Source organism: Canis lupus, chromosome 2 (assembly GCF_003254725.2).
Source record: "Canis lupus dingo isolate Sandy chromosome 2, ASM325472v2, whole genome shotgun sequence".
In the NCBI taxonomy this organism is placed as follows: Eukaryota; Metazoa; Chordata; class Mammalia; order Carnivora; family Canidae; genus Canis; species Canis lupus.
The window spans coordinates 66,511,986-66,531,217 of NC_064244.1; the positions used below are offsets into that span (position 1 = coordinate 66,511,986).

General features: G+C 45.4%; 1 protein-coding gene and 1 long non-coding RNA gene across 13 annotated transcripts in view; one reads left to right on the forward strand and one right to left on the reverse strand.

The window, feature by feature from the left end:
- The window catches only part of LOC112660569 (uncharacterized), a 43,517-nt gene that overhangs the window by 14,776 nt on the left and 9,509 nt on the right, over positions 1 to 19,232 (reverse strand). The window contains exon 3 of one of the 7 annotated variants that reach the window (XR_003137071.3): positions 15,701 to 15,858. The exons of the other annotated variants lie outside the window; for them this stretch is intronic. This is a non-coding gene — a long non-coding RNA (uncharacterized LOC112660569). The remainder of the gene's footprint in view (positions 1 to 15,700; positions 15,859 to 19,232) is intronic. 7 annotated transcript variants of the gene reach the window in all.
- PHC2 (polyhomeotic homolog 2) overlaps positions 9,836 to 19,232 on the forward strand; it is a 123,434-nt gene continuing 114,037 nt past the window's right edge. Inside the window, exon 1 of one of the 6 annotated variants that reach the window (XM_025448138.3) lies at positions 9,836 to 9,950. The gene's annotated coding sequence lies outside the window, so the exon portion shown is untranslated. Of the gene's footprint in view, positions 9,951 to 10,387; positions 10,751 to 19,232 lie in introns of those variants that run through there. The other 5 variants (XM_035713794.2, XM_025448139.3, XM_025448137.2 and 2 more) reach the window with 5 other exon arrangements.

The following is a 19,232-nucleotide window of genomic DNA, read 5'->3' on the forward strand; positions in this document are numbered from 1 at the left end:
ACAGAGACCACATCCCAGCGGAAGCTTTAAGAGTCATTGCAAGATTCAGCTATGGCATTTTTCCTTCTGTCTCTGGACTGATATAGGGGCTGCTCCTTCAGTCTGAGACACAGAATGTGAACACATATAGAACAGAACCTCAAATGACCTGCAGCTGTCATGTAGCATAAATAAGAAATAAACTTTTGTTATTGTCAGCCGTTGAGATCACGGGGTGGTTTCTGCTGTGTAGCCTAGCAAATGCTGACTAATAACCTTTCACTTCTAATAGAGACAGACTCATTTGGGACATCTTAAAACAGATAGGCTTTGTGGTAATGATAACCACAGAATGCACCAAATCCCAGGTAGTTCCGGAGCCAGTATTAGTAGTCAGATGAGCTGCTGTAGTGAGAGACTCCAAGACAAAAGTCTTAATAAGGTACACATTTACTTCTCTTTTGAAACAGAAGATGTAAGTGGCTGGTCCAGGGTGGTTAGGCAGCTCAGCTCTGTTAGGCTGCCCAAAGATCCAGACTCCTTCCAACCTACTGCCCCTGCTACCTTCCAGGGTGCTCTCCTCATCTGCACCATCCACATTCCCACCTGCAGCAAGGAGGAGGGAGAGAGCAGGGATGACCAGGGCTCCTTTTAAGGGTGTACAGAGAAACTGCCCACAGCACTTCTGCTCACAGGCCACTGACCAGACCTTCTTTATATGGCCATAGCTGTGTAATATAGGGTGCAGCTGTATTTCACAGACAGTTTCTGACCAGGTGACCATGAGCCTTAATGAAGCACAAAGGGGACTTTCTATTAGTAAAAAAAAAACGGGGGGGGGGATACAATATAGTGGTGTTTGGAGCTAGCTTACATAAGCTCATGAGAGCCAATCACATGTATTGCCCCCCCAATTCCATGTTGGTTGGCATGACTTGAAATTGGCCTTAGTGGGAATAATTATACCACAGGAATTGGCAGACACTACAAATCTGGACTTCCCTTTCACTACTCCAGTCTGCCAGAGAGCCCGCTGTTAGACCTTTGCCAGCACGGAGGGTAGCAGGTCCTGATAGACAATTAGCACCCTCAGCCACAGTTGAGCTACTTTTTCTTGGTGTCTCTGTTGTATTCTCTCCCTCCTGAGCAGCTTCCTCACCTTCTGCTCCACAAGAAGTCCTCCTTGGTTCAAATTTGTGAGTGCAGCTCATCTTTCTTACCTCTTTCTTGCTGTAGATTGACTGCCCTGGGCCAGACGCCGACAGTGGGGCTCCTCAGCTATGTCCAGGGGTAGAAAGGCTGGATGGGCATCATGCCCAAAGCTGTCCTCAGAGGAGTTGTGGGCAGAACTGACCCCAGAGGCAGACACTGTGTGCAGCTGAGGAGGGAAAGTTCTTTCCCTGTCCTTATCACAGAGTTTAAGTTGTAGGAGACCATCCTTGTGTAGTTCATCGAATATTCCTTTTTATTGTGGTAAAATACACATAACATAAAATTTACTTTCTTAAACCATTTTTAAGTGTACTGTGTAGTGATAGCAAATACGTTTGCAATGCTGTGGAACATTATCATGCATCTCCACATCTCTGATATTCCTTTTGTACCTCTCTGATTAGATGGCCCGGTTCGGAGAAAGAGGCCCTTGCTGAGATGGCAGGGAGGCATAGCTGTGCCCTAGGCCACAAAGGCAGCAATTTGGGGTATAGACAGGACAGCAGTGATTTGCAGGAGACCTGAGATCCACATCCAAGGACCTAGGAAAGGTGGCTAGATGAGTATCTCCCCAGCAAGACAATGTGGTAGGAAAGAAAGAATGCAGACTTCAGAGTCGGAACCCAGAACCTGGCCCAGTCGCTTGGTGACCTTGGGCAAGCAAGGGGACTTGGAGCAAAAACTGATAAAAAGAATATTTTACTAAATTAGCAAGCATTTGAGGCTGTACTGGTGCAAACCAGCTAAATGTCATCCCTCGCTATAAAATGGAGGGACTGATACCCAGCTGATCGAAAGGGGTGCTGGGGAAGGTAACATCAATCAGCCCTGTGACACACTAGGAGAAGCAGGCCTAACATAAAGAAAACACTAGAAGCTTAGAACACATTAGAACAGGAATGGCTGCACTTCACCTTCCGGCTCTCGCCCCAACCCCCATCCCCAAGAGAGATAGACAAGCCCTAATAACCAGTTCCAGGTGTGGGGGAAATCCACCTCAATCTGGAAAAGGTGTCAGTGTCTGGGAATTGCAAATATAAAAGAACAGAACAGGACCAGGTGGCAGGAGAGACTGTGGCTCTCAGGAGAACCCTCCTTAACTAAAGAGAGTTAGAAATAGGGGTCTCTCTCCCCCTGGAAAGGCCTGGCCAGGCCCCCCTCTAGCGTTCAAAACCCTAAGCCCTGTGCTCCTAAAGTTCTCTGCCCTGAAAACTCATTCAAAGTAGGAGCAGAGTCCATTTGGTCCTGAGACTCCAGTCTTGAATTTTCTTCTCCCCCTGAGTAGCCCTTGAGAAGGGAGCATGGAAGACCCAGATGCTGGGGGGTACAGCCTGCCTGCCAGGCACCAGGTGAAGATGAGAGATCTGACTTCAACACAAAAGAAGAATTTACTATAAGGACAGGAGATGTGTCACAGAATCCAAGGCTAGGGGCAGCATAGGGAAGCAATCAGGAATCTCAGCATCCTGAAAACTCCAACCATCACTGTTGCTCTTTTTTCTTGCTGCAGACTGATTGGTTCTTTTTCCTAATACGCATGGTGGAAAATGTTCACTGCCAACAGCTCCTAATGTCACCTCCATTCAAGAGAGCAGCCAAAGGCAAGCAGCCAGGCTTCAGCTCCATTCCAGGGTTTTGGAGGTGGGATGTGATTGGTTCAGCTTGGGTCTGTCGCCTGCCCTGACCAATAATCTTGTGGCCTAAGGTGAGGGGCGGAATCATAGGTGTATTTAGCTGCTCTTTTCCCAGCCGTGTGGTTACAGGAGAGGCAGACTCTTCGTAGAGCAAGAATACCAAGCAAGCAGTAGACACAGGTACCTTCTACATGTAATTTGTCTGATGTCACTTAGCTCGAAAATGACACACCAGTTCCAAATGACTTCTATGTTCTTTCCATTTTGCTCTGTTTCAAGGAGGGAGCCCAGAGCTGCAGACTCCAGTGAGGGTTTGGGAGGCAGTAAGTAGAACAGTGCTTCCCAGTCCTGGCTTCCCTGTTGGCATGTAAACTGGGGAGGACTGTGTGTGTCTAGCAAGAGTCTTGGCAGGTAGGTGTACTCAGTAATTAATGAAGGGAGCAAAGAAGGAAAGAAGGGACGGAGGGGAGGACTGTGCTTCTAAATCACTCGTAGTTTGGTAAAAAGAAAGATTACCATAGTGAGCAACACTTATTGAGCAGCTAGCAATTTTGAGACTTGGCATGTATTAAATAATCTTCATGTCAAATCAATGAGTTGAATATTATTGTCACCTTTTAGAGACAAGATATTGGGGCACAAAAAGGTGAAGAATTTCACCCCAAGTTCACTGGGTTAGTAGCAGAACCGTTACAAATCTAAGCAGCCTGGCTCCTGAGCCTCTCAAGATGTCAGCAGCCTGCCCCAGACCCAGAGAATCAAACTCTCTGACGGTGAGACCTAGGAATCTGCATTTGACTGAGTTTCACAGGTGATTCTAATGCACAGCCAGAGTCAGACCTAACACGTTGGCTCTAACAAGCGGCCTCAAGCCTGGGGCCAAGTGACCAGAACAAATAAGGCTGCTGCCAGGATTTTTGAGTTTGATCCTGTGAACATGAGGCCAGCCAAGGAGAGGAGAGGCCCCTGTGAGGGGAACCCAAACCCAGATCAATCACAAAGACCTCTCTGGAGACCTGTGAGTAGAAGGCCAACTCGGGAGACCTGCCTTCGAGACACTTCTCCGCAGGGTCTCCGGGCACTGGCCACCGTCCTCAGAAGAGCCGGGACTAACCCTGTACCTGCCTAGTTCCTGGACTTTAATCTCCCGTCTGACCTCCTTCTCACCCCTGCTCTGATCTGAGGACTCCTGCTGGGTTGACCCCACCTCTGACCCCAGCCCGCCCCAGTTTTCAGGCTCACTGCCCCAGGCTGACAGCCCACAGGATGACAGCTCGGGGCAGTACAACATTCGAATCGGCCACCAGTAATGGGAGCAAGATGCCATGTCTTCTAATGATGTAGTGACAAATGGAATCTTCATGTCAGGAGAACTGTGACTTTTAGAGCGGAATTCGGGTATCTTTCGCCAACTCTACAACCATCACTGAGCGTGGGATGTTGAAATAGTGAGAAGTGAGCTGCCCTTGATCTTCACTGGAGCAATGTTCTTTTATTCACTGAGCATATGGCTGCTGGGAGCTGATTCCAGGACGGTTTCTGTGTCAGCACTGGGGACCAAAAAGATGAACCAGACATCGTCTCTGCCATCGAGGAGTTTCTGTATGCCTGATTCTGCTGTGGCATCCAGAAAAGATGATGCCTCAAAGATTAGCCAAAGACTTGGTCTAAAAAGAAGAAAAGCCTGCAGGATTTCACTTTCACATAAGGGATGGTTTCTAGCTTTGTCCAAGGCTGCAAAGTCCCTCAATGACAGGAACTGCCTGTGGAAGTTTTGGGGGAGCGAATAATGAGCCTCAGAACACAAACAGCTTTAAAAATCAAGATCTGGATGCGCTCAGGTGGCTCAGTCGGTTAAGTGTCTGCCTTCAGCTCAGGTCATGATCTTGGGGTCCTGGGATTGAGCCCTGAGTCAGGCTCCCCACTCAGCTAGGAGCCTGCTTCTCCCTCTTCTGCTGCTTCCCCTGCTCTCTCTGTCTCTCTCTGTCAAATAAAATATAATAGAATCTTTAAAAAAACAAAAACAAAAAAACAAACTGATATCTGTCTGTGCACCAGAGATTTAAACCCAGGGGGCAGGTAGCCTTCTTGATAGGCATCAGAAGGGCTCAGGATTAAGCCTTGGGCTCCCCCATTCTGTTCTTGGCTATACTCTACTTTGATGTAATACTAGACAATTCACACTCCCTCCCTGGGCCTCAGTTCCGTCAGACCATTTCTTTTCTGTTTGAATGCCCTGCCCTTCAAAGACTATTTGATAAATGTTTGTTGAATGAATGAATGAACCTCTGAGGTCCCTGCTAGCTCTGATACTATGAGTCTATGAGCTGGAGACATCTTTAAGAAAGAATCTTAGGGGCGCCAAGCCGGCTCAGTCAGTGGAGCACATGACTCTTGATCTCAGGGTCATGAGTTCAAGCCCCACATTGGGTGTAGAGATTACTTTTAAAAAAAGGAAAGAATGAAATTGGCCAAGAGGAAAAAGTTTAGTCCTATTCCTAAGGGACCTTGGGTCACACTCCCTTATGTAAGTATGATCTGCTCCTTATAGACAACCTCTCCTTTCTCTCCATCCCTTTCCTTCATTTTCCATCCCCTCTGTACTTATTGTAGCGGGTTGAATTGTATACTCCAGAAAAGGTGAAAAGATATGTTCAAGTCCCAACCCCTGGTACTGGTGAATGTGACCTTTTTTGGAAATAAGATCTGTAGGGGCACCTGGGTGGCTTAGTGGTTAAGCATCTGCTTTTGGCTCAGGTCATGATCCTGGGGTCCTGGGATCAAGTCCCACATTGGGATCCCCCACAGGAGCCTGCTTCTCCCTCTACCTATGCTTCTGCCTCTTTCTCTGTGTCTCTCGTGAATAAATAAATAAAATCTTAAAAAAAAAAAAAGGAAATAGGGTCTGTAGATGTCAAATTAGGATGAGTTTACATTGGATTAGAGTGGGCTCTACTCCAATAGAACTGGTGTCCTTACAAGAAGAGGGGAATAGGGACACAGACACCCAGGGAAAGTGTCACGTGAGGATGGAGGCAGAGATGGGAGTAACGAATGCATCAATAAGCCAAGGAATGCCAAGGATTGCCAGCAGCCACCAGAAGCCATGAGAGAGGCATTGAATATATTTTCTTTTTGAATCTCCCAGAGAAGAAACCAACCATGCTGATGCCTTGATTTTGGATTTCTGGCTCCTGAAAGGTGAGAGAATAAGTTTGTGTTGTTTTAAGCCACCTAGATTGTGGCATTTTGTTATGGCAGCCCTAGGAAACAAATATACAGATCCAAGGCCATTAACTGGAAATCACCCCACTGATGCATGTTAACAGAGCCCTAAAAAGCACCAGTGGCCCTGACAGCTCTCCAAATGTTCATTGCAGATGAGTCATCACTGGGCCTATTGTGGATCTCTGAAACTAAGAAGCCTGAGTCCCCCATGGGGGAAGGAAGGAGGCTTTCCACACGATTAGCAGGAAGAGGATGCTGGAGGGGTGGGGGGTTGCCAGCTGCTTTTCTTCCCCACTGGGGCAGCCCAAAAAAGGGGACTATCTTCACTATTAAATGTCACAGTCATTTACTTTCGCTCCCTCAGTAAGTATTGGGTGGAGCACTTATGGTGCCGGGTGCTGCTGGGTGGAAAACATGTGCGTGTGGATGGGGGAGGAATGCTACTGAAATAGAGCACACATTCCGTGAGTTGTATGAGCCATGCTGGAGTGGGAGACCAGGTCATGGTGGGTCGCCAGCATGGACTTGGGAATCAGACAGTCCTTCTTGAATACTGGCCTCCCACCGACTTCCATTGTGATCTTGGTTGAATTACTTAATCCCTCTGGGCCTTTGTCTTAGTGTAAGTATTAGATAAGATGATGTTTATAGAATAAGGCCAGAGTTAAGTCCTCAGTAAATGTTATTTTCATCATAGGAGAGCAAAGATGTTCACCAGAAACAGCTCAGTACAAGAGCAAGATGATTATGATCAAACAAGACCCCATCACCTCTTGCTTGACATTATCTGATCAAATGCTCAGAGTAGCTCTGGGAGGAAGTTAGTCTCAATTTACAAATAACTGTGGTTTAGGGATGTAAACACTTAGTCAAGTTCACAGAACAAGGAAAGTAGCCGAGTCAGGATTCCAACTAGAGTTCCCAAGCTCATATTCTTCTTATTCCTGGGCAACCTTCATTTGCAAGTCAGGATGGGAGTGGGTGGGGCAGCATATGGTTGAGGGAGATGGAGAGGGCCTGTATTGGACTTACAAGTTTATTCTGCTTAATTAAAAATACGCCTCTAGTGCTTCCTATAGGGTGTGCTTTATGTTAGTAACTCGTTTATCTTCACAGGAGCCTAGAAGGTGGGCACTGTATTATTCCAGACACGGAGAGGTTAAGCAACCATTCCAAGGTAGTGGAAGCAGGATTCACACTTGCTTCTTTAGCTCCAAGAAACCTTGCTCTTAACCACTGTTCCATACTGCCTTATCTTTTGGGCTGGCGGTGGTTTAGCTGTCTGAGCATGTACTTTGGTGGGGGGGGGGGGGATGGAGGGGAGAAAAGGTGAATTAACACCCTCCACACAAGCCACCCTTTGGTGCTATTGCTGCAATAAGATCGGGAGTCATTTGACCCTATAAGGTGAATGGCAGGATGGGGGCTGTTTAGCCCTGGATTTCTCTTGAGTCAACAGCTTTTCATCCCTGCCCCACTTCCTGAAAACTCTTTGCTCCTCAGCTTTGGAAATCCTTTGAGCACAAAGAGCTCATTTCCTGTGGCCAGGAAGGACAGGCAAGTTCCTGATGACAGCTCATCTCCCTCATTAAGGCGCTCATAAAAGTGTTTCAAAGGAGCCTGACTTATGGCTCCGCTGTTTGTCAAGATCCCCTTCTGCAAGGAGCCACTCTGGTAATTTGGTGCTAGGAGATGTGCAGGGGAAACCAGCTCCTTTGAGTCTGGGAATTATTTATGATCCTAAGAAGAGGGAATGTCATTGGAGAGATAACAAGGGTTCAGCAGCACAACAGGCTGTTTAATATGCCACAAGGGATGGGGAGCAGCTTCAAAATTCCAAAGCCAGCTTGGAAACCTTGAGAGATTCTGTACACGTGGGTTGTCTGTTCCTAGGAAAGCTCCTGAGGCAATAACAGCTAACAATTATGGAAGTTTTATCCTGAGCCAGGACTTGTACTAAATGCTTTTTATATGTTAATTCGTTTAATTCTCATGGCTGTTCCCATCCTATTTTACAAATGAGGAAATTGAGGCACAGAGAGGTTAAGCAACTTACCCAAAGTCACACATTTGTGAGTAGCTTTTATCCCAAAAAAGTCTGCCTTCACAGTTGGGCCTTTTTAAGATTATATTTGTTTATTTGACAGAGAGAGTGAGCACACAAGCAGGGGGAGCAGCAGAGGGAGAGGGAGAAGCAGGCTCTCCACTGAGCAGGGAGCCTGATGTGGGGCTTCATCCCAGGAGCCTGGGATCGTGACCTGAGCTGAAGGCAGACACTTAACCGACTGAGCCACCCAGGTGCCCTGGCACAGTTGGGTTTTTGAACCCCAGTCACAGTTTAGGAGGAAATTGGCTTTTAAATCAGCCCAATAAAGTGAAATGTACAATACATTCAAAATTACCTTTGATAATCCCTTAAAATGTCCATAAAGTTTAGCATATTTAATCTGAGGCATATGTCCTTGTCCAGTAATTAGAAAACCACTGAGCTAACTTAAAGGAAGGAGCAGAAGGTAAGCCCGTATGCAGATGTTTATACTTTTAAACTTCTCTGCTTTTTAGGCAAATTATCAAATCACTAGGGGTAAGAATCAAGAGGCAGAAAATTGTAGAGAGTTCTTACCCACCTACAGAGGTGACTCTATTCTTTTACTATTTAGCCTCTGTGACCTTAACACATACCACCTGTCACATGATGTTTTTTGCTGGACTAAGAGCATAGTCACATTTTAAGAAGGTAGACGGGAAAGTTCTTTTACAGATGTCCAAGTCCAAGCCTAAATTAAATGAACCTGGTACAAAGAGATTTCATGAGTCTAGCTTTGGAGCGTGATAAATCTAGATTTGAACCTAAATCTGTTACTTACTAGCTATGTAGCCCTTGGAAATTTGCTTAATTTCCGAAAGCCTCAGTTTTTTTAAATCTGTAAAATGGTCATAGCAACACCACTTTTGAGAAGACTGAATGGAAAAGTTTGTAAAGTATTGAGTATAAGTCATAGTACTTAAGTACTAGCTTTTAAAAGCTGTTTGACCTGAGGCAGGTCTTGCACCTCTCTGAGCCTCATTTCTCCTCATCTGCAATATGGGCATACCTGTCTGCCTACTAAACCTCAAAGGTCATTATAAAGAAACACTAAAGCACGGTACAAAGTTTGCAAGAGGATCTTTTCTCCGCCGCTCGGTATACCTGGAATTGTGAGGAGGTACTGGGAGACCCCTGCTGGAGAAAGTCACTCGAAAGAGTCCTGGGCCTGAAGTGAAAAATGGGCTCAGAGCTCCCCTTTGGCCATTTGGTGTGACTGTGTGACTTCGGGTGAGTGACCTCATCTCTCCGAGCCTCCACTTTCCCTTCTTTTAAGTAGGGTCAACAGTCCTGCCATCACAAGGTTACCCCGAGATTCATATCCTGCAGAAAAGTGCCAGGCACGTGGTAAGCGCTCATTTACTGTTTGCTGAGTCTGAATCCTTCTGAAAGGAGCCAGGTCCCACCCCTCTCCCTCCGCGGGGTGGGAAAAGTGCACGGTGTCTCCACACGGAATTCAGGTAGGAGGGATGCTCCTGGGGGCCACGGGGCTCCCGAGCCTCCCGAGCCTCCCCGCTCCCCGTAGCCGCCCCCCCCCGCCCTCCCAGCCGTTGCCATGGCCACCGGTTCAGGCCCGGAGCAGCACCTAGGCGTGTTCAACCCAATCCCCGCCTTCCCAGAGTGACCATTGGCTGGAGCGGCCACGTGACGCACGCTGGTATGCTAATATATGGTAATCGCCCCACGCCCCTCCTCCCCGGCTGTGTCCGAGTAGCCAGCAGGGTGCGCGGCGCCGAGCCGAGGGGGCGGGCTGAGGGGCGGCCCCCGGGAGAGAGCGGCCAGGTGGAGGAGGAGCGCGAACGCGACCGCAGGTAACGGGCGGGCGCGTGCGCGCTGGGGCAGGCTCGCGGCGGACGCGAGGCGCACGGGGCGCTCGGGCCGCCGCGCTGCCGGCTTAACCCTTGGGGCAGCCAGCTGTCACGGCCGGGCCGGGGTGCGGCGGCCGGGCCGGGCCGCGCGGGGCGGGGCGCTGCCGTGGGCACCGGCGAGCGGGCGGCGGGCGGCCTGACCCCGGGATTCGCGGCGCGGGGCCCGCGGGGCGACCGGCCGCGACGCGCAGGGTGCGGGGACCCAGGGGCCGCGAGGGCTGCGGCGCCGCTGCGGGGCCGGCGCTTGCGGCAGGCTGACGGGCACCGGCGGGAGCACCGGCCCGGGCGGCTTCCCGGGGGCCGAGCCCCTTCCGCGCAGAGGCCCGCGCAGAGGCCCGCGCAGAGGCCTGCGCCCGCCGCGCTCGTCCCGCAGAGTGCGAGGAGCCCCGGGCGTCGGGCCTGACCTCGGCGTCCTCCCCGCCGCCCCAGCCGGGCCTGACAGCCCGGCCGCCCGCACTTTTGACCCGGAGTCAAGCTGGGGCCCCCAGTGGGACGAAGGCGAGATTGGCACTTAAAGGGGCACCAGCAGAGGGAACTGGGGGTTGCCGGTGCTGGGAGGAGAGGACAATCCCCTAAAGGAAAAGCAGGCCCCAAGATTTGCCAGGTTTGAGAAGGAGGGATGCCCAGGAAAGGCACTGGCCCCTTGTTTTCTGTGCTGGGTGATGACCTGACACTCATGGGCAAAGGTCACTGCCGGACACCAGGATCGGGTCTGTCATGTCCAGAAGAAGCGGCTGTTCTGCGTGAGTTTCTAACAAATTTCTTATAAGGCAAGGTTTAAATTCATCTTCCTTCCTCACCCTACTCCTAGGTCTGCTACAGAGTGTTGTGTTCTTTGGATTATCCACCCCCCCTCCCCCAACCACCAGGAGATAACTAAGGTCTGTGGCAGCTTTCGGCTCACGGTGTAATTTAGCTTTCACTACAACAGAGATGGTAGGATGGGCCATGTGCCACTAATGTTAAGCTTGCCCTGGGAGCTTCTTGGAAGTGTGTGTGTGTGTGTGTGTGTGTGTGTGTATGGTGGGGGTGGGAGGGGATGCTGCTATTATCAATGGGAATGAAAATCTCGCTGATGTGCCAGTGATATCAATAGAATTTCCTTTATGAGTCTAAAGTCGCTTCTCCCAAATCAAGGGAAGATGTGGTTACACATGAAAAGTACCAGGAACCAATTTGATTTTTGCAAGTGAAGTGCAAATTGCACTGCTTACTGCTCTTGATGTCTTTTATCCCATAACAACAAACACTAGCTATATGCCAGGCACTCTGCTGTGTCTTGTGCTATGTCTTGGGGCTGCAGAGATGAATAAGATAATTAGTCCTTGTCCTCAAAGAAGTAGTGAGAGAGACAAATAAAATTGCCAGTAAAAGTGATAGCATAATAGATGTGTATATAAAGAGCTATGGAATCACAAAGGCGGGAACAATTAGCTGTCTGAGAGGGTCAGAGAAGGCGTTCCAGAAAAGAACATGTTTAAGCAAGATCTTGAAGGATGAATAGGAGTTTGTCTTGCAGAGAAGATTGGGAAGGACAGGAAGGGCAGCCAAAGCAGAGGAATCAGTGAATATAGACGCTTGAAGGGTATGGTATCTCTAGGCAATGGCTTTATATAGTAGCCATGGCCTTCTTCCTTCCTCGATAAAGTAACTTTCCAGAAGTAATCTAGAATTTCTAGTTGCCACTACAATTTTCCAGTGGTGTTTTCCTTCTTCTTCTTCTTTTTTTTTTTTTTAAGATTTTATTTATTCACAAGAGACACACACACACAGGGGGAGAGAGAGAGAGAGAGGCAGAGACACAGGCAGAGACACAGGCAGAGGGAGAAGCAGGCTCCATGCAGGGAGCCTGATGTGGGACTCGATCCCAGGACTCCAGGATCACACCCTGGGCCGAAGGCGGGCGCTTAACCACTAAGCCACCCAGGCGTCCCTCCTGCTTATTCTTCCTCCCCACTTTTTCCCCTCATCAGTTTTTCTGAGCCTCACCCCTGGTCTTTGTCACTTGTATCTTTCCAAGTAACAGTCCAACATGTGGAGACGGGGGAAGGGATACTTTGCAGTAGCTCCCAAGTAGAAGGCCTGGACATAGGGTAGAATGTGTGGTAATAGAGGTACGATCCTGAGAGGACAAGAGGAAAATAGAGGGCATAACCAGGGAGGCAACACTGAATGTCAAATCTAATGTCAGATTTCTGAGACCTAAGGAAGTGAGTAATAAGGTCAGAAGCCGGGAGGATCTGGAGCAAGAGAGGATTTGGCCTTGATAGGGGTCAGGACAAGCAGTTCAGGATTGAGCCATGAATCATGCAGAAGCAGCAGAGCCCACTGTTACGTGGTGCCAGCCGCAAAGGACAGGGTTGGATCTGACAGCTTCAAGCAACTATTCAGAAAAGGACAACACCATCTCCTCAATAGACTATTTCTAGCATTTCCTTTCTGTTCTGTCTCCCTCCTTACTGTTATCCTCTTTTGCTCCCATTTTCCACCCATGATGCACTTTTCTTAGCAATCAAAGCAGAGAAATCCTGTTCTGCTGTCTTAGCATCCACCTCCAGAATGGTCCGTTTAATGTCATAAGCCATCAACTAGCCAGCCTATTTTTACTTCCTAATCATTTGGAAACAGCAAGGATTGACCTAGAGGTGGTACAGTGGACATCCCCCAAACTCATCTCATGTTTGAATCAGATAAAGGCTTTTTAGCTTTGCTTAAACCACATTTATTTTTGGAATGGATAGTGGTGAATTTTTAGCAAATCCCGTCTTGAGCTCTACTACAGATCAAGCAATTGAAGAAGGTGATATGCCTAGTATACATTCCTAGGATTGACGATTCTGTTAAGTGCTAGAGTCACAGGTGCTATTTAAGCAATTTTCTCAATCACCATGTTTACTGAGCACCTGCTTGTGTGCAAATACTGTGCTGTATTTGTGGTTTGGAAGAGACAGGAAAATGAGAGAGGTGGTATAGTCTGGGGAGTAGTCTCACCTAAACAAGGACTTGGATCCCAGTTCTACCAGTTACTTGCTATGTGACTTGGACAAGTTAGTTGACTTTGTTTCTTCATCTATAAGAATGCAACCTAACTCATGGAGTTGTGAGGATTTTTTTTAAAGATTTTATTTATTTATGAGAGATACAGAGAGAGAGAGAGGCAGAGACATATGCAGAGGGGAGAAGCAGGCTCCATGCAGGGAGCCCCATGCAGGACTCGATTCCAGGCCCCTGGGATCATGCTCTGAGCCGAAGGCAGACACTCAACCACTGAGCTACCCAGGCGTCCCAGTTGTGAGGATTAAATATAAAGCGGCCATTCAGTAAATTTTCAAAGCGCTGAAACATGTGGTATTATAGTAGTCAAAAAAAAAAAAAAAGATCATTATGGACTACGATTATGAAGGAAGGCTTTTTTCAGAGGCATGGTGATTTTTGTTATATAAAGAGGAGGGTGTAAGGAATTTCCAGATGGGAAAAATCATGTTTATAAAATACAGGACTGGAGTAGGGAAGAAAGTTTTAGGGACCAATCTGGCAAGATCAGAGATTTAAGTAGAGAAATTTAAGACTGGAAGGGGTGGTAGAAGCCAGATTTTAATAGGCACTGAATGCTGCACTAAGGAGTTAGAACTTTATTCTGTATGATGGAAAGTCTGAAGATGTTTGGTTAGGGAAATGTAGGGGGTCCAGTGCAAAATGGATGAAAAAATAACAGTATTTTTAAAAAAAATTCTCAACAACAGTGTGGACAATAAACTTTAGTAGGTGTAGAAAGAGAAGAGAACTGCACAACCAGCTAGCACATTATTTAAATAGTCTAGATGTGAGGGGGTAAGGAACTGAATTAAGGTGATGGCAGTGAAAACAAAAGATGGGTTCAATTAAGTATCACAAAGGAAGTGTGAACAGGATGTGGATATGAAGGACAAGAAATAAGGAAGAGGGGCAGCCCTGGTGGCTCAGCGGGTTAGTGCCGCCTTCAGCCCAGGGTGTGGTCCTGGAGTCCCGGGATCGAGTCCCACATCGGGCTCCCTGCGTGGAGCCTGCTTCTCCCTCTGCCCCTCTCTCTCTCTCTCTAAAGAATAAATAAATAAAATCTTTAAAAAAAAAAAAGAAAGAAAGAAAGAAAGAAAAAAGGAAGAATCAAATATGGCCCTGAACATGGGTGACAAGATTAACAAGATTGTTTGCTATGTACCAAACAAAAAGGAAAGCCAGTTTGGGGAGAAGAGGAAAAGCTGGGTGCTAGACATCTTGAGGTGATACTAGAACTTACAAGTGGACATGTCCCCTAAGTATTGGGAAGTGGGAAGTTGGTGCTCAAAAAAGAGAAGTCAAGGAGTCTGATGTGAAGAAGGTGATCATTGAAGCCATGTGATTAGTCGACCAGAGGTGGCAGTATACAAGCCGAGGTGTAGAGGACCAAAGGTTGAAGCTTTGTGGGCAAAGCCCACATTTAGGGAGATAGGAAGAAGAAATATGGTCAATCTGGTAGAAAAGGACTATCAGAGAAGTCAAAGAACCACCTAATTTATTCATCCGACAAATGCATTCTCTTCATGATCATTTGTATACCTGATAGATGCAAGGACTGACTGAACAAGCTGTTATCCATGAAGGTGCAGTGTCAACAGAAGTCAGGAAGGAGAAGACAGGGTCTCAAGATGGAGGAATTGATTAGTAGTATGACATTGTACAGAGGAAGTGGGAAATGCCCATTTTATTTAGTAAGCACAGGCTCATTAGTAACTTTTTGAGAACAATAGCTTCAGTTCAGTGGGGGGTGGCCATGGGCATATTAAACACGAGAGTAAAGAGGATTGTGGCATAAGATGTGGATAAAAAATGGAGGCAGCATGTACATTGCCCTTTGTATGCTTTGCAATAAATGGGAAGAGAGGAGTAGGAAAGTGATTAGAGAAGGCGATTTTCCTTGTCTGCCTCATTATTTTAGTTGTCCCCAAATCCCAATTGCATGCTTTCATATCCTTAATAGCAGTTCAGCAATTCATTCTTTAACTTATTGCTTTGATAATTACCTGCATATTTCAATGAACAATATTAGTTCAGCTACCACATGTTGAGTGCTTACTATGTGCTAAACACTTTGTATACATTCTATTCATTATCCTATTTAATCCTCACAATACTAGATTACAGCTACATAACCTCTTGGAAGCATGAAGAAACTAAATAAACTGCCTAAGATCACATGAGTAATGGGTAGCTTGATGGGATTTGGACCTGACTCTGACCCTAAAGGACCATGCTATATTGTCCCTGAAGGCAAGACCAGCTTTGCAACCTCCCAGAATCCTGCACTTAGAAAGCCTTCTCACTTGGTTATAATGCTCCATTGTTGATCTCTTGAAATTCTTAGTTTTTTAACAAGAGTCCTGCTTTTTCATTTTGCACTGGACCCAAGACATCATTGAATAAGTTCTGCCTGAAGGCATCAATACTATCTCCTAAAGTGGGAAAAGCATGTTGTACTAGAGCCCTTGCTTTGGTTGTGTAGTGTGTCTTAAGTCCTTGTGTCATGGTGCACATGGTGCAGCATTTTCCTGTGGTCTTCTCATTTTGAACTCCTGATATAAAGGGCAAATGGGAAATATTTTGAATATTTGAATATTGACTATCAACTAGATAGCCAATATGAAGAAAAAGGGAATAAGGAGGCAAGGAATTATTACCCAGAATGGTTGTGGAAACTCATCAATCCTGTCTTGAGAGTATTATTAGATAGAGTTACAGTCCTGATGCTGTTGTTACTCCCAATTTAAATAAGAAATGAGTTCGTTTCTTTTCCTTTTGTAGTCAAATATCCCCATTTGCTTGAGCTTTTTTTGACCTAAAATAGAAGTTGGGATTGAACAGATAAAATACAGCTTATCTGCTCTGACCTAATGCATTTTTAGTCAGGCTGATGCCACCCCTTCACCCCCATATCAGGGACTACCCAGAGCTTTGAACAATGTGACCAGGTTACCACATTTGTCTTGAATGCTCGTGTTCCACCTTTGCCTTTATTGTCCACTCTGTTCCTTTATCTACCCATCTGAATCAGGAAAACTTAATCTTTGATATTATATCTTATTTTTGGCTTTACAGTCATTACTTGGCACTGACAACAAATGAAGTTTTTTTGATTCTCCTGATTACTGCTCTCTCAAAAACAACTTTTACTCATCCTCTTCCTCCTCCCACTCCTGGTCCCTCTGAGTAATTATTTGACTAATACTGACCAAGTCCTTATACCACTTGATACTAGCTAGCCACTTGACCAGGTCCAAACACTAACCAACCTAGGTTCTTCTGTGGAAGATATCAGACAAGACTGAGATTGTGTTGCTTCCTCCCATTACCTGTGTCATTCCCATTCCCATTCCCATTCCCATTCCCATTCCCAGAGCGATTGTTCTCACTTTCTACTCAGTGTGGACCAGGTGAGCCTAAGGATATGTAGATTAAAACTATAAAGAGATTTAGAGTATAATCTGTGGTATATTTCACAAAACCAAGTTTAGATAGCCAGATGTTCTCCATGGTCTCCTATTTGTGCTAGTGGTATAGTCTCCATAAGCACTGTAGTAGTTATCTATTGCTATGTACCAAATTTATTAGCTGAAAACAACAAACTTCTCTATCTATAAAGATTCAATTCAAACATTGCATCTCAGGAGCATTTCCCCACCAGCTTTTAATGAATTAGTATCCTTCCTCTCTGGTCTTCTTCCTTTGTACATTAACATCTCATTTTAGCACTTACCACATTGTTAAAATGACTAGGAACTATATATATATTTTTTGTATCTGTAGCTTTAGTTCTGAAAAACCATTCCTTGAACATAGTAGGTGCTCAATAAATAGTTGAATATGCTTAAGAATAGCTTGTACCTTTATATACTTTTAACTCTAGAAAACATACATACTGCAAAGTATCTAGCCTTGTGCCCTATGATAAATATACTCTTCTTCATCTCCCTGTTTAGAGACTCAAGTATCATTGTTGTTGAAGATATAAAGAAACCATCCCATTGTACATGTCAAAGACTTATTGATATGCCAATTTAACCTATTCCAGGAAGGGTTTCTTGAACTTGTTTCTCCATCCATACTCTGAAACCAGTTCTGGGCCTTTTAGGAAATTGTATAACAAGCCCCTAGCCCAAAGCTACTTGGTTCAATAACAAAGCCAACATTGGTTCACTATTTAAATATTTGACTATAAACTTTATGAAGGCAGGACCTGGGTCTGACTTATTCACTGCTATGTTCCCAGCACCAAGTACTATTAGATGCTTAATAAATACATGGTGGATGAATTAGTAACACTCCATAGTTGATAACTCAGTGTTCCATTCCTGTTATCCAGGTCCTAAACTCTGATCACCCAGAATCATAGGCCAGAGTTCATCATTTCATATGGCCCAGATTTTTTGTCTTGTTTCTTGACTCTTCTATTCCAGCTCTTTATCATAGCTGAGCTTTGGGAATTTGACCACTTGCTTACTTGGAATTAATTTAGAGGCCCCTCTTCTTCTCTTGATCTTCCTAACTAATAATATTGGCCAGATGCCCTTAGGAGAATATTCTTTTCTCTACCTATAGCAAGAAACAATATATATGTTGAAAATATTGAACTGAAGAGAATTATATTCAAATTTCAAAAGAAAGGAGACCGGCCCCTTAAGAAGCACATTTTGGCCAGAAACCAGGGTCTGAAATTTTAGAAGTCTGTTAAACTGATTAACTTGTAAGCTTAAGCAATTCAATGCAAATTAATTTTTATACCAACCAGCAAATCAAAGGAGAGGAGGGAATTAAGTGAGTGTGTAAATATGGTTGCCAGGGAAACTTTTCCTGACAGAAGAGAACCTCACAGGAATTTATGCAGGCCCAAGAAAGCAATGTAACCTGATCTTTCTCTGTTCTCTCTCTGATGGGAAGAAAACAACGTAGAAATCACGGGGTACAGATGAGTGTGGCTTTAGGCTTTTCTAGAAACTTGAGTAAGTCTCCTTCTTGAGGCAGGACTGAAGACTAGAGTTCTCCAGAGCATATATGACTATGATAAAGCACCCGTTACTTCTGAGGAAACATCTGGAAATGTAGAGTTCTGAATCCAAATCTGACAAAGTGTTCATTCAACACATATACATTCAGCACTTTCTAAATGGCCCATTGACCAAAGGGAATATGATTATAAGGGATTGATAACAGTTTGAAGGTGCTACATCACACCTAGTGGATGGTCTTAAAATTTTGTCTAAATTAATTTTTTGGATAAAGGGTAATATGGACCTAAATATTTAATGCTTTTTTAAAAATAAAATTGTTTCTGTAGAAGAGTCATGAACACAAGTGCACTTTCTGCCATATTTCTCTTGGGAAATACCTAACCCGTTGATCCATAAAGCTACACCCCAAGATGGATGGATGTTCATCTAGTGACACTGTCATCTGAATTGTCAGTGTAGTACCAGTAAAAGACAAATCTATCTCCTAGATAGCTAAAATCATAAGAGACCCTAAATAGTTTAGCTATAAATGGTGGGTGGTTTGAGATCTAAAATCTGGGCTGTAAAATCATTTGGATCGAAATATATAGCACTGTCGTGTATCTGAGGCCAGTCATTCAGGGTTTGCCCTTATGCTTTAACATGCTGGAGTTTTGTACTGCATACGGTGCCTTTCAATGGCCTGGAGAGGGCAAAGAGGGTAATGGTTAACTGCATGGATTCTAGAGCCAGACCACTCAGATTCTAGCTCTGCCTCTACCACTCATTAACTGAGCTTTACAACCTTCTTCAAGTCCCCTTGTGCACAGTGGGGGATAATAATAGTACTTACCTCGAAGAAGTATAAAATTAAACAGGTTAATATATGTGAGGTGCATAGTAAGCACCGTGTAAGTTGTACCTTTTATTATTTCCTAGATAGTAGGGTTGATTCCATTGAAGGAAGAGCTGGTTGAAATATATAGAGGTATAATTTCCCTAAAGTTGCATGCTAAGTTTGGGCTCCGATGTTTTGCATCCTTAATTTAGCCCTGAAGTTTTCCATTCCACTTTGTAAGAGAGTGAGAAAATGAGAATTGGAGTAGGAGAGAATAATTTGGCTTTTGGAGCATTTTGAAATAGGGGTTATTTCACAAAAGATGTGATACTAAAGCATATGAAAATGAAGTTGTCTTTTCAAAGGCAAAATGGGTGTGAGAAATGG